A 16,016-nucleotide genomic window follows, 5' to 3' on the forward strand; every position below is an offset into this window, starting at 1 on the left:
ATATGCGAACATCATTAGCGGTCTAGATAGTATTCTCAACTGATTTAAAAATATCATTATTAAATACAAACATTACGGATGCTAACGGTTCTCAAGAGTTAATTACAAAAACTCTTATATATTCATAAAATAGCTTATTTCAACACAATATTTTATATCATTATAAATAGAATTAATGTTTATCGTTTTACCACTGGTACTGATCTGACCGATAATGCATGATGGTTGACATTAACAAAAGTTTTTTTTCATAATCTATGAAAACGGCCCACAACTTTTGATTTTGAGATGGTACTTTCTGAACTGTAGAAAGAAGTGTGTATATGACATCAGCTATAGAACGACCACCACGAAAACCAAACTGCGCTTCTCTAAACACAAGTTCTTGTTCACACCATTTATTTTATTCTATTTCTAAGTAGCTGTGAAAATATGTTTGCCATAACATTAACAAGAGTAACACATTTCTCTTCTGAATAAAATAAAAGTTTGGCCTTCCCCTTTGTTTGGTAAAACAAGAACGTCCTAACAGAAAAGCAAGTTTATCAGCTTCAGTTGGATTTGAAGCAAAATTACGTCTGCATGAAAAAAATCAATGGTCGGCATTCATCATCAAACCATTGGTTCTTTTCCATTTTGGGTCAGTTTACATTAAAATTAACATCAGAAAAATCATTGATATATCTGTTAATATCACAAGTGCCTGAACACAAATTATATTGTCCAGTAACTGTTTTTGGGACAGTTCGTTTAGGGGTTGGTAACTAATACAGCAAAATATACTATGGATTAGATTGCATTAGACGCAGATAGCAGATGTCAATCTGCGCAGAAATACATAAATACGTCCCTGGCATTTCAAAAAACAGCACGGGAATTGCCTTGTTTGCACACGATCTTTCTCTTTCTAATACATGGGATCTCGTGAAAAAATCAGTTTTTATGCAAGAATATTCTTTTGTACTTCTATGATGGTAATTATACATGATTTGCATGAAATATTTGAGAAATACAAGTATTTAGTTACAAACTGACAGTGAGATATATAAGACCAAGACGGTGTTTGTAATGTCTAAACATTTGATTGAATGAATATGGCAGTATGCACAGTATTTTATGTATAAAGTTAATTTTAGACTACAATTTGTATCAACAGTGTAAGACTGTTATTGATCTATGCTTTTAAAATTAGATTCACTAAATAAGTTTACAGAGGAAGTCATGAAAAGACATTAATTCAGGGAGGGCCTAAATTGTCCATTTGTTGTATTGTAATATAGCTGTATCATACCAGTCTTATCAGAATGATTTTAACGAAGTTCATTCGGGAGAAAAAAGTAGGTCACTTGGTTGCGGTGGATCTTTAACACAGCAAAGTAACTCAGTGAATACATCATAGAGAAAGCCTCACAGTCACCTTGTATATACATGTAGTTCACCAAGTGCGTCGATGCTCCAGAATGGGCCCTGTACTTTATCCGGAAGAAGAAGAAGAAGAAGTCCGGGGTTCGAATCCCGGTCCAGGCACTGGAAATTTCTGAGATGATCTTGCGTGTCTCCAACCTAACTAAGAGGCCTGTACTGGTTCTTCCCAAGAAAGACGGCTTCGCGTGTATTGGTGCTATACACCGGGCACGTTAAAGAACCAGACTGTCTATTCGCAAAGAGCTAGGCTAAGTTAGCCGGACAGGCCTGTATTTAAAACGATCTCTCTCTATCTGTTCCGGGGGATTTATCTCACTTTGTCCATCTGGTCAGATCGCTTTGTGTCTGTACTAGTAGAGGATGAATTTCGCGCCCTATGTGGCTGTGTTTGCTATATGTAAAGCGCCTTTGAACTTGTTTAACATGAAAAGGGCGCTATATAATTCTGGTATAATAATAACAACAATATATCGTGTGAGAACATTTAGTCACTCCCTGTCTGAGTTGTTCCAGGGTAGTAGGTAGATAGCAATCTATTTATGTGAGTCAATCAGTACAATATGTAGAGAGATATCTACCATGTAAGTGACGCTGTACAGTGTGTAGATAGCAATCTATTTATGTGATTCAATCAGTACAATATGTAGAGAGATATCTACCATGTAAGTGACGTTGTACAGTGTGTAGATAGCAATCTATTTATGTGAGTCAATCAGTACAATATGTAGAGAGATATCTACCATGTAAGTGACGCTGTACAGTGTGTAGATAGCAATCTATTTATGTGAGTCAATCAGTACAATATGTAGAGAGATGTCTACCATGTAAGTGACGCTGTACAGTGTGTAGATAGCAATCTATTTATGTGAGTCAATCAGTACAATATGTAGAGAGATGTCTACCATGTAAGTGACGCTGTACAGTGTGTAGATAGCAATCTATTTATATGAGTCAATCAGTACAATATGTAGAGAGCTGTCTACCATGTAAGTGACGCTGTAAAGTGTATAGATAGCAATCTTTTTATGCGAGTCAATCAGTACAATATGTAGAGAGATATCTACCATGTAAGTGACGCTGTACAGTGTGTAGATAGCAATCTATTTATGTGAGTCAATCAGTACAATATGTAGAGAGCTGTCTACCATGTAAGTGACGCTGTACAGTGTATAGATAGCAATCTATTTATGCGAGTCAATCAGTACAATATGTAGAGAGATATCTACCATGTAAGTGACGCTGTACAGTGTGTAGATAGCAATCTATTTATGCGAGTCAATCAGTACAATATGTAGAGAGATATCTACCATGTAAGTGACGCTGTACAGTGTGTAGATAGCAATCTATTTATGTGAGTCAATCAGTACAATAAGTGACGCTGTACAGTGTACAGATAGCAATCTATTTATGCGAGTCAGTCAGTACAATACGTAGAGTGATATCTGCCATGTAAGTGACACTGTACAGTGTATAGATAGCAATCTATTTATGCGAGTCAATCAGTACAATATGTAGAGAGCTGTCTACCATGTAAGTGACGCTGTACAGTGTATAGATAGCAATCTATTTATGCGAGTCAATCAGTACAATATGTAGAGAGCTGTCTGCCATGTAAGTGACGCTGTACAGTGTATAGATAGCAATCTATTTATGCGAGTCAATCAGTACAATATGTAGAGAGATGTCTGCCATGTAAGTGACGCTGTACAGTGTGTAGACAGCAATCTATTTATGTGAGTCAATCAGTACAATATGTAGAGAGCTGTCTACCATGTAAGTGACGCTGCACAGTGTGTAGACAGCAATCTATTTATGTGAGTCAATCAGTACAATATGTAGGGGGATATCTACCAAGTAAGTGACGCCGTACAGTGTACAGACAGCAATCTATTTATGTGAGTCAATCAGTACAATATGTAGAGAGCTATCTACCATGTAAGTGACGCTGCACAGTATGTAGATAGCAATCTATTAATGTGAGTCAATCAGTACAATATGTAGAGAGTTATCTACCAAGTAAGTGACGCTGTACAGTGTATAGATAGCAATCTATTTATGCGAGTCAGTCAGTACAATATGTAGAGTGATATCTGCCATGTAAGTGACACTGTACAGTGTGTAGACAGCAATCTATTTATGCGAGTCAATCAGTACAATATGTAGAGAGCTGTGTACCATGTAAGTGACGCTGTACAGTGTATAGACAGCAATCTATTTATGCGAGTCAATCAGTACAATATGTAGAGAGATATCTGCCATGTAAGTGACGCTGTACAGTGTGTAGACAGCAATCTATTTATGTGAGTCAATCAGTACAATATGTAGAGAGCTGTCTACCATGTAAGTGACGCTGTACAGTGTGTAGATAGCAATCTATTTATGTGAGTCAAACAGTACAATATGTAGGGGGATATCTACCAAGTAAGTGACGCCGTACAGTGTACAGACAGCAATCTATTTATGTGAGTCAATCAGTACAATATGTAGAGAGCTGTCTACCATGTAAGTGACGCTGCACAGTATGTAGATAGCAATCTATTAATGTGAGTCAATCAGTACAATATGTAGAGAGTTATCTACCAAGTAAGTGACGCCGTACAGTGTACAGACAGCAATCTATTTATGTGAGTCACTCAGTACAATATGTAGAGAGCTATCTACCATGTAAGTGACGTTGTACAGTATATAGATAGCAATCTATTTATGTGAGTCAATCAGTACAATACGTAGAGGGATATCTACCATGTAAGTGACGCTGTACAGTATGTAGATAGCAATCTATTTATGTGAGTCAATCAGTACAATATGTAGAGAGTTATGTACCAAGTAAGTGACGCTGTACAGTATATAGATAGCAATCTATTTATGTGAGTCAGTCAGTGCAATATGTAGAGAGCTATCTAGTGTGTGAGTCATGCAATACGATATGGAGAGACCTATCTAGTGTGTGAGTCACGCAATACGATATCTAAAGAAGTATTAAGTGTGTGAGTCACGTAATATGATATGGAGAGGATATCTAGTGTGTGAGTCACGTAATACGATATGGCGAGACCTATCTAGTGTGTGGGACACGCATTACGATATGGAGAGACCTGTCTAGCGTCAGAACCACGCAATACGATATGTTGAGACCTATCTAGTGTGTGGGACACGCATTACGATATGGAGAGACCTGTCTAGCGTCAGAACCACGCAATACGATATGTTGAGACCTATCTAGTGTGTGAGTCACGCAGTACGATATGGAGAGACTTATCTAGTGTGTGTGTTACGCATTGCGATACGTAGAGAACTATGTACATTGTGAGTCACGCAATACGATATGTAGAGACCTATCTAGTGTGTGAGTGACGCATTGCGATATGGAGAGAGCTATCTAGTGTGTGAGTCACGCAATATGATATCTAGAGACCTATCTAGCGTGTGCGTCACGCATTGCGATATGTTGAGAGCTATCTACATTGTGAATCACGTAATACGATATGTAGAGATCTATCTAGTCTGTAAGTCATGTAGAGTCATATTAGTGTCTGAGTCACCTTATACGATATGTAGAGACCCATCTAGTGTCTTAGGCATGCAATACGATATGGAGAGACCTATCTAGTGTGTGTGTCACTCAGTACGATGTAAAGAGAAATATCTAGTGTGTGAGTCACGCAATACGATATGTAAAGACCTATGTATATTGTGAGTCACGTAATACATAATGTAGAGAGCTATCTAATATGTTAGTCAGGCAGACTAATATATTAACAGCCAACTAACTTGCTGCAAAGAAGATTTTAACACCAAACAAGTGTTTTCATTTTCTGTTCACCCAAGTATTTTTTATATCTCAAAGGCATTTTGATATATATTCTAAACAGGAAAAGCACAATATTAAAGTGGTAAATGTTTTGCGGTGTTCGTGTGGTTTTCTGATATCTGATTTATTAATAGATACAATTTAAAATTGTATGTTTGAAAGGATGAAAATAACAGATTTTATGTAAACCTACATAACATGTAAACATGTATTTCACATACATTTTCTAAAACAGCAATTAAATCAGTTTTGCTCTTTGTAATCACCATACCATATGGAGAATGTATCTGTAAATACGATGTATATATTTTTTTGAAATCAAATACGAATTCTTAAACGCCATTTCGTATAGTCATAGCAACCACATTTTACCATAGCAACAAAAACGAACTGCATATTCTACATATAATCATCTATTAAATTCAGAAAGTTTCAAGAAATATGCTTTGCACTTTGAAATTCATCGTAGGATCCCAGTTTGTGTGACTGACGGAAGGACAGAGGGGGTGGGTGACACCGGGATAGGACCAATAACCATTAAAATTTCAAACGCTTAACCAATTTCTTTTAACTCGTTATCAAAAACCAGAAATATTAGGCCTTTTATTACAACTATAATCTTGTAAAATGATTCAAGTGTTTGACATTCATCCTATGAAGCAGATAACTTATGATCTTAAAATCTGCCGCTGATTTCTGCCAATGTGGTCTTTTCGTTCTTTTTTCTTTTCGTTCTGTCGCTGTGAAAAAAGTCGACGATATATCGCGCCGTTATCGTAGTGAGAAATGCAAAAGAACCGAAATGACGACAGTTGCTACGCGCCGATTGCGGCGCATTAAACCCGCAGTATTTTCGTTGTTTTGCATTCCGGTAAGCATGCGCAGTGCAAACGTGTCCTTGTAAATAATAATAATAATAATAATGTCTTTATTTCAAGAGGCAACACAGTTTGGAATGCCCAGTCTTGCCTGTGATCCTTCGTAATATTTGCATATACGAGTTACAACATTGACAGTGTAAATATAGGATGTTAGTTTAAACAGTATTTATTTCAATCAATCAAGTACACATAACATAAACATCATTGTAACAAATACAGTTAGGATTAGGAAAAAAGTTACAAATTAACTTATATGAATCCATTTCCTAATACATACAAATAAATTTTTGTTATGACAGGTTGCAACAAGATTAATACTGTTAAATGATTAACGTCGTAGAAAAATGAACTTAGAAGAAAATTGAAGCAGAAACTGGTAAAAACTGAGTATTTTTCAACCTAATGTAGACGGATGAAAAAAAAAATACGAAAATAGAAGAAAGTAATGTAATATATATATATATATATATTCAGCTACTCGGGGACCCCCACTCATCAACCATTGTGACTCGGATCAAAACGACCTGTCGCTGCTATGAATTGCTGAGCTTTGATTATGACATGCTTGTTTTGTTCAAAAGACAGATGCTCGTTGCCGAACAGAAGGTTGTCAATCGTAGCGAGACAAGGGAGGTTAGTCAAAAGATTTTGCCTTTGCTGGGTATAGTTGGGATAGGATAAATAGAAATGGCTAACTGTTTCGACTAAGCCACAACTACACAATGGAGAGTCAATTAGTGAACGCCGATGGAGATCAAAGTTTAATGAACTACAACCCAGTCTTAGGCGAGTATGAAGCATCTGGAGCTTGCGCTGACCAGTTTTAAACAGAGCGTTGGGTTTCAGATTGCTTCTATCATTTAAAGCATTTTTAAAAGAATGGATGGTCGTTTGGTCTGTAATAGAAGCTGGTAAACTGTTCTATTCCCGTATAGCAGAGGGTAAGAAAGATGTTCTATAGAACTCTGTTCTACATTGTACCAACGGTAACCTTTGAGAGTGTCTAAGTTCAAACCTATGATCAACTCTGGGAGGAATCAAATTGCATAAGTAGCTCGGCACTAGTTCATTTTTCATTTTAAATAAAAGGGAAAGTTTATGTTTTCTACGTCTCTTAACCAAGGGCTCAATACTGGATTCGTTGTAAAGTTTATCTAAGTTACAATATTTAGTTGCTCCTGTTATTATTTTTAATGCTTCAATTTGAACGGACTCTAATTCTGATTTTAAGTAGTCGGAACAGTTGTCCCAGACGACATCGCCGTATTCAAGTAGCGGACGAATAAACGAGACATATAGTCGTTCAAGATTCTGTCTAGTTAAAAGGTATTTAAAGGAACGTAGAAGTGCAAGCCGTTGCCAGGCTTTATTGACTGTGTTTGTGATATGTGCATTCCACTTGCAGTCTTCCGACAGTGTTAGACCTAGATGTTTGTGTGTACTTACAGGATTTAACAAGACGTTATCAAAATATAGGTCAGGATGTACAGGTTTTGTCGTTTTTCTAGAGAAGGTGAGAGTCTCAGTTTTGGAAGGATTAAAAGTGACCAGCCAAGTCCTAGACCATTTCCGAACTGTCTCGAGATCTTGGTTTAAGGTTGCTGCCGACGTAGCAGGATCATCGACAATAATGTACATACTAGTGGCGTCGGCGAACAACCTCACATTTGAACGTAAATTGAGAATAATGTCGTTTATGTAGACAAGAAATAGAGCAGGTTCGAGGATTTAGCCTTGAGGGACACCAGCATTGATGGATGACCAATCAGACGAGGTATTGGCAAATACCACTCTTTGCTTTCGAAGAGTGAGATACGATTTGAACCACTGAAGTAGGTTACCACAGACACCAATTGCGGACAATTTAAAAAGAAGACCTTTATGCCATACTCGGTCAAAGGCTTTGGAGATGTCGCAAAATACTTCTCTTACTTCTTTACCGTCATCCATAGCCTTGCAAATGTCATTGTAGATATACACAAGCTGATTAATTGTGGAATCACCACGTATAAATCCTGACTGATAACTACTGAGTATGTTATTTTGTGTAAGAAAATTGAAAAAATGTTTGTGTATACATCGTTCCATAAGCTTCCCAACACAGCTAAGAAGAGATATTGGTCGGTAGTTTTGAGGGTCTGGCCCCGGTTTCACAAAAAATCTTAAGTCTGTTGTAATGACTTAAACTCAATAGTGTACTCATCTTTTGACTTAAGTTGAGTAATTATTTGAGATGCGTTTCACGAACATTTTATCGACTCATGTAAGTACTCAAACCTTGAGTTGAGTCTGTTAATTTGAGACAGCTCTATGGCTTCCTCAAATTGTTGTTATCTACTCAAATATGGCCGACTTTGTAAGACGCCTCGAGAGATTGCGCCGTAGACAGCGAGTAGAAAGGGTTATACCCGATCGTATATACCCTCTTGAGGTTTTATCACGCTCCGAGATTAGGCAACGCTACAGATTCCATCCGGAATCTATTGTTTTTCTATTGGGAATGATTTTCAACGCGTTGGAGAGCCCGACTTTTCGTTCGTCTCCCCTTCCGCCCATGATATCTCTCCTGGTTACGCTCCAGTTTTTTGCCAGTGGAGCCCATTATCTTGTTATTGGAGACATTCACGGTGTCTCCAAGTCTTCGGTGTCTCGGGCTGTTCGGAGAACCACAGCAGCAATTTGTTCATTAAGAGACAGATACATCAAATTCCCGAGGAACGACGCTGCAAGAGCAATCCACAAAGAATTTTACAACATTGCAAGTAAGTATCGGACGAAGCGATATGATTGGTTTCCAATGTAAACAGTTACCACTTATTGACCCAAAGGTATAGTAAATACCCGAAAGTCTTAAATCGGATCAATACGTAACTTTCAAATTGTTGATAAAATTGTATTTATTTGAAAGTTACACACATAGATCTATCATGACAAAGTAATTTTACCGATTTATATTAACTTATGTATGGAATAATAATGCCACATCAATTCTTAAATATTACTGTGATAGGCCCTTTTTCAAGAAATTGTACGAGCCCCATATTATCCTGGATATAAAGAACCAAATAAAAAAGTTTTTGTGAGGATATTTTTCTCAAGAAGATGTAAATAAATCCCTGAATTCATTATTTTTGATTTTGTGGCGTTTTTTTCCCTTGCATAAACTATATAGATGTGGTCATGAGGGGTGTAACCAGCCAACCCTACCCGGTTTGTACCTGAGCATTGTTGTACAACCTCAACAAAACAATAAATATTGCTTTCTTTTATACAGTATACATGATATAAATCCCTTGAATGTGCATGTAAATTAACACCGAATTTTCTCGAGCTGGCTACAGTTGTATCAAATGCTGGTGTACTACTCAGAGATATTGTATGCTGTTACACACATGGAAGTAAGTGTGGGTACCATGCACGAGGCACACGACTGTTAATATATATCTATAATTCATCATCTCCACTCTTTCCTTATTCTAAACACTTACCTTTAAGATATAATACAAGGTAGTTTTCTTCTCTTTTTTATGTAAAAATGCCAAGAAGAAATGCATAGCATTACCAGAGTGAATGCTAAGTTAATTCTGTTTTATGCCACTTTAAATGTATTTGTATGGATCTGCACTGGATAAATATCCGCTGTTGTATGATGTCAATTCTCTGTGTTACAATGGTGATCATTGTAATTGATCATAAAATACATTTCACATAACTAACTAGAGACAGGTAAGAGGTATTTAAGTCAATATATCATTTGTTGAAGGTTATTTTTGGAGGTGAATGGGTAGGGTAGAGATTTCTCTGTAAAAATCTTCAGGAGTGTTCTTAAAGCTTAATTGTACAAATTCAATATTAGGTTTATATAAAATATCAAACCATAGCTAATATGGATTCAGATGAGAGGGAATTCAATGTTATTTTTTATATATTAGCTTATATTATATAGATACATATCATCTAAATGGGCATGGCCTTTTTAACCCTTACATAATAGTTTAAACATTCAAACCCTTGTATCACACACCAAATGTCAAAACTTCAGCTGTTATGTATTCAGGTTTATAAAAATATCATAACCATAACTATTATGGATTCAGATGGGAGGAAATTCAATGTTTCTTTTTTATGTATTAGCTATTATTATATAATTGGGTGTGACCTTTTTGACCCTAATAACATTCAAACCCTTGTATCACACACCAAATGTCAAAACTGAATCTGCTATGTATTCAGCTAATATTTCCAAAGTTTTTAATACATATAAACCTGTCGTTATAACATGTCACACACAGGAACTTATCCATTTCTGACTTAAAGGGCATTAATTTGAAAAATAAAGGGAAAGCCAAACCTTCCATCACTTGCTAAATATCAAAACTTAGTGTGTTATATAAGTTAGTTATAGAATTATATTAATATCAAACAATAAGCATTATAGATCAGATAAGAGGAAATTCATTGTTTCTTTTTATTAGCCTATATTACATGTACATGTCATTTACATGTCGGACTGAGACGCTTACTCGGTTAAAAGGACCTGAATCAATTACTAGTAGAAACCGGTTTCAATTTTGCACAACCGTTTATCGCATGGGCTTGATCTTTGAAAGACGGCCACGAAGAGTTCAGTTGTGTAAAGTATCATCTAAATACATTCAGTGGTTTCAAAGATGTTGTTAAATGAAAACTAACAGATAGGAGGATACATGCACTAACTGGAATACTATGAACAATTATTGTATATTTTGTAGAAGGTCACACAAGGGTGTAATGTGAATGAAATTATTTTGAAATCAAGCAAAACTTTTACACAATAATGTAAGTACCTACTCCTCGTGATAGACATCTTTTCTAAGGAACCAGTAATAGCTAGATCAATCTTGTTACAATGATACAGGACTATTATTATTATTATTATACTAGATTTATATAGCGCCCTTTTCATGATAAATTTCACGTTCAAAGGCGCTTTACATAGTTCAAATGCAGCCACACAGGGCGCATAATTCATCCTCTACTAGTACAGACACAGAGCGATCTGACCAGAGGGACAGAGTGAGACAAAGCCCCCATGACAGAGATATCAGAAATAAGGTACAGGCTTGTCCGGCTAACTTAGCCTAGCTCATTTCGAATAGACAGCCTGGTTCTTTAACGTGCCCAGTGTATAGCACTGATACACGCAAGGATTGCCTGGGTTCCTGGCCAGTACACCTTTAGTTGGGTGGGAAACACTGAAAAGCGTTTCTGAAAATTCCCGAGTAGCTGCCGGGGATCGAACCCCGACCTCAGGATTGGAAGGCCAGTGTGCAAACCACTGAGCTATCCGCCCACCCACTACATAATTATGTGAATTTATTTAACAAGAGCGTCATGATGACCCTGAATCGCTCACCTGAGTTATATGAGCCACATGTTTAAAATGGCAAACTTAAGTTAAAATATTAGAAAATAGGTCAGTAGGTCATATTCATTGTCACTGAAAGTCAGTTTAAAGGTCAGTGTGCAAAACTGTACACGTTATCCAAATTAAATTTTAAGGCTGTATCTTTAAAAACAAGAAAGTAGGTCAGTAGGTCAAGGTCATAGTCAAGTGAACTCTAATCACTTGGGGTCATCAGGTAACTATAATTAAGCAGTCTAGAAAATATGATCTGATAATTTTTTAAGTATTTATTCCTATATAACTCATATAACAAGTGACACCCAGGGCTGGGCCTTTTTTCCCCCCAGGGGCATAATTTGAACAATCTTGTTAGAGGTCCACTACATAGTGTTACATACCAAATATCAAAGGCCTAGGCCTTGAACTTCAAACAACAAGATTTTTAAAAATGTTTCCTATATAAGTCTATGTAAAACTTGGGACCCCCAGGACAGGGCCTCTTTTCACCCCAGGAGCATAATTTGAACAATTTCAGTAGAGAACCACTGGGTAATGCCACTTACCAAATATCAAAAGCCTAGGCCTTGCAGTTTCAGACGAGAAGATTTTTAAAGATTTTTCCTATACATGTCTATATAAAACTTAGGACCCCCAGGGCAGAGCCTCTTTTCACCCCAGGGTACTAATTTGAACAACCTTGGTAGAGACCCACAAGGCAATGCTACATACCAAATATCAAATGCCTAGGTCTAGTAATTTCATACAAGAAGATTTTTAAAGTTTTTTCTATACAAGTCTATGTAAACTTGGGACCCCCGGGGCGGGGCCTCTTTTCACTCCAGGGGCATAATTTGAACAATTTTCACAGAGGACCATTAGATGATGTCATATCAAGGCTCTATGCCTTGCGGCTTTGGACAAGAAGATTTTGAAATCTTTTCCATGCGGTTGCCATGGCAACCAAAGTTCTGCACGGAATTCAGTTCTTTGAACAAATTTGAAAGGGGGCAACCAAGGATCATTCCTGTGATGTTTGGTGTAATTCTGCCCAGTGGTTTTCAAGAAGTATATTTTTTTAGAAAATGTTGACGGACACACGACACATGACGGACACTGAGCAGTCACAAAAGCTCACCATGAGCCTTTGGCTCGGGTGAGCTAAAAATCTGACAAGAGCTATCAAAAGAGTCAGAGCGCTCGACTATTTAGATGTTCGACAGCGGAAATGGGCCCATCTTAGGAAACTATAGGTATCTCTGGAACATTAGATGATTCCAAAGGTGGATGAATACAATGGACAAAAGCGAGAGTCTATGTTTAAAACAGTAAGTAATAAGCAATAAAAAGCGTGTCAGAACACTTTATATGTATAATTCTAAGCAAAAGGGGGTATGATTTATAGAATATTGGTGCAAGAGTTATGTTCCTAGTGTCATATAATGTGGAATAACTACTTCAAAGTTTGAATCAAATCAAATTAGTAATAATTAACATTGGTGAAAATGCATCAGAATTCACCTAAAATTCCAAATAAAAAGGGTATTATTCATGCAAAATTTGTTCCAGAGTTATGTACCTTGTGTCATAAAATGTAGTTGATGATTTGGAACAACTGTGTCAAGTTTGCATCATATCCATTTAGTAATGACTTAGAATGAGTGGAAGTGCTTCATAACTTCAACCTGTTACTCTAAGTAAAAGGGGGACAATTCATGAAAGAACAGCGCAAGAGTCATATGCATTGTGTCAGTTGGTGCGAGTTATTATGCTGAACATTTACTTTAAGTTTTAATCAAACTTATTGAGGATTATTTGAGATAAAGTGAAAGTGCATCAAAGTAAAAATCGTGGGGGACAATTCAAGTGACTGTCCTTGTGCCATATGATGTGTTTTTTATTAGGAATAACAATTCTTAGTATGAAAGAAGTACATAAAGAAATCAAAGAGATGAAGATAAAATGCAAGAAAACTTTAACCAATTTGTGGATGTGAAGGACACCGATGATGAAATGAGTAGGGCAACTCTACATACTTCAATAGCAGAGCTAAAAACAAGAGAATCAGATGGTTTACGGTCATTTACTTGAGAACAGCTTGATCATATTTAATGAATATCCTACTTAAAATGCTATACCAATGTATTTCTTTGATTTGACCATGTGATCTGTATTACCAACCAAAATGACCCATGTATGAACTCACCCAAGCTTACATAAAGACAAACATTCAAGTTAATTTCATGAAGATGCTCCGACAACTGGAGCCCCTAGGGCATACACAAGGTTGTTCTTTGATATGACTAGGTGATGTTTTTTTTTGACCAGCCATGAACCATAATCAAATCTGAAATAAATTTCATCCAATCATTGTGATGAAATTTCATTAAGTTCCCTTGTAAAATTCAGTCCCTACTGTATACAAAAGGGTTTTCTCTGCTTTGATATAATGACCTTGTTACCAATATTCGAACTTGACATAGATTATATCAAAGCAACTACTCTTACTAAATGTTATAAATATTCTGAGCAAAATGCAATCCCTATGGCATGCAAAGGTTTTCTTTCATTTAAATGGGTGACCTTGTTTTGTATCCTACATAACTCCTGCTTGAACTTGACACTGATTTCATTAAGAGAAACATTATGATGAGATTTCATTAAGATTCAGTGTAAAACTGTGAAATCATTAATATTCGTGGGGGACTAATTTTCGTGGATTTCGTGGTTGATTCAATCCATGAAATTTAATCCCAACGAATAAATAAAATTCCCATTCATTTTATGTTCAAAAGTTGAAATCCACGAATTCATATCCCCGCGAAATTGCCGTTTTGACCAAAACCACGAAATTTAATGATTTTACAGTATGCAGTCCTACTTGCATAAACCATATTTTTTTTTTATTTGACCTAGTTTTATGCCCCAGAGGAACCATTTTCATACCCGACATAGATTTCATCAAGGCAATCATTCAGACTAACTTTGACATACATTAAATGAAAAATACAGTCTCTCTTGAAAAAGCAAGGTAAAAGTTGATAGACAGACAACAGAAAGACGCCTGACATTGAGCAGTCACAATTACTCAAATGAGCATTGCTCAGTTGAGTTAATAAGATCTCTGCCATTACTTTGATCAACATATAAAGGCAGGCATCAGTTAGAGATATACATGTAGTTCAATTGTGATTATGTCATAAAACTTCAAACTGAAATGTTACATTATTTTAACTGATAGTAAAATGGGATTACAATAGCAAATACAAAAATGTGGGTAAAAATGATGGATTAGACCTTTTGTAAATTGGAGTAACATTTGCTGTCTTCCAGACTGAGGGAAAGTACGACTTGGTAATTAGTTTATTAAAAATATAGCAAGCGGTGCAGCTAGGACGGAGGAGCCTTCTTTTAGAAGCCTTGGACTGACCATGTCCGGACCGCAGGATTTAGATGGATTAATAGTCGATATTGCATCTGTAACATCTTGTTGTGAGATATGAATAGATGAAAGAATATGGGATGGTTGTTCCTGGCTAGCAGGTAGTGAGTGGTTGCTGTCGTTAATGTTTGATTGTTCGCAGAAATACGAATTAAGAATATTGACCTTATCTGTGTCTTCAGACGCTATCCTACCATTGTAAGACAATACAGGTAAAACGGTTGACTTGGATTTATTGGCAATTTTCTTAGAAAGTTTGAATCATGTTTTAGTATCAAAATTTTTTTGATTAATTTTCTCAATGATTTTATTTTTAAAGTCGCTTTTGGCTTTTCTTAGTTCTCGAATGGCTTCATATCGTTTTTGCTTGAACTTATTCCGGGCTAATTCACTTTTAACCAACTTTGCCTTTCTGAATAGTCTGTTTCTCTGTCTGATTAGTTTTCGAATTCTGGAATGAAACCATGGTATATCTGCAGGACGAAAAGTGACAATTTTAGAAGGGATTGTTTTAGAGGCAACATCAAGTATAGTATTGCTCAAGTCTTCGGCTACGGAATCTAAGTCATCGATATTTAAAAGAATATCCCAGTCGACTTGGTCAAGTTCTTCTCGATAACTATCGAAGTCGGCCTGGTCGTATTTCCATATTTTTCTTTTAAAAGCGGTGATTTTTGGTTTCTGAAATTAAAAAAACTATAACGGTTGGACAATGGAATCTTGTGAGATCAGGTATAAAGGGATCTGCGGTGAAACTTGATATGACATGCTGCGGATTGTTTACAAATACAAGATCGATAAGAGATTGGGAGTTTTCAGTAAAATGGGTTGGCTCAGAAATTAGTTGCACAGAACTATATGAACTCATAAGTCTTGATATTTTGTTTGACTGGTCGTTTAGTACATTAATATTAAAGTCACCTGTGATAGCGACATTATTAAAATTAAAATGGACTCTATCTATGCTTTCTTCTAGGAGAGACCAATATTCGTTGTTAGAATCGGAAGGTCGATAGAAGCCCCCAACCAAGAGTTTTTTGTTACGTAATGTAAGATCTATCCATAAAGCTTCTA

Source organism: Mercenaria mercenaria, chromosome 3 (assembly GCF_021730395.1).
Source record: "Mercenaria mercenaria strain notata chromosome 3, MADL_Memer_1, whole genome shotgun sequence".
Taxonomy (NCBI): domain Eukaryota; kingdom Metazoa; phylum Mollusca; class Bivalvia; order Venerida; family Veneridae; genus Mercenaria; species Mercenaria mercenaria.